The following is a 218-nucleotide window of genomic DNA, read 5'->3' on the forward strand; positions in this document are numbered from 1 at the left end:
GGCCGGTATCTCCGTACCAGGAACATTTAGAACTTTAGAACATTAGAGAGATTGCAAATTTTGTATTCTTACGTATTATAAATAATATTAAACATAACAAATCATAGTTTTAATAAATTCTATGTGTTTTAATATTCATATATTGACTTTAAATTCTGTACGGAAAAATAACTATGAAATGCTGGATTGAAATTTATTTATCTTTTTAACAATTTATG

Source organism: Polistes canadensis, unplaced genomic scaffold (assembly GCF_001313835.1).
Source record: "Polistes canadensis isolate GaletaPanama2010 unplaced genomic scaffold, ASM131383v1 scaffold_108, whole genome shotgun sequence".
NCBI classification, from domain to species: Eukaryota; Metazoa; Arthropoda; class Insecta; order Hymenoptera; family Vespidae; genus Polistes; species Polistes canadensis.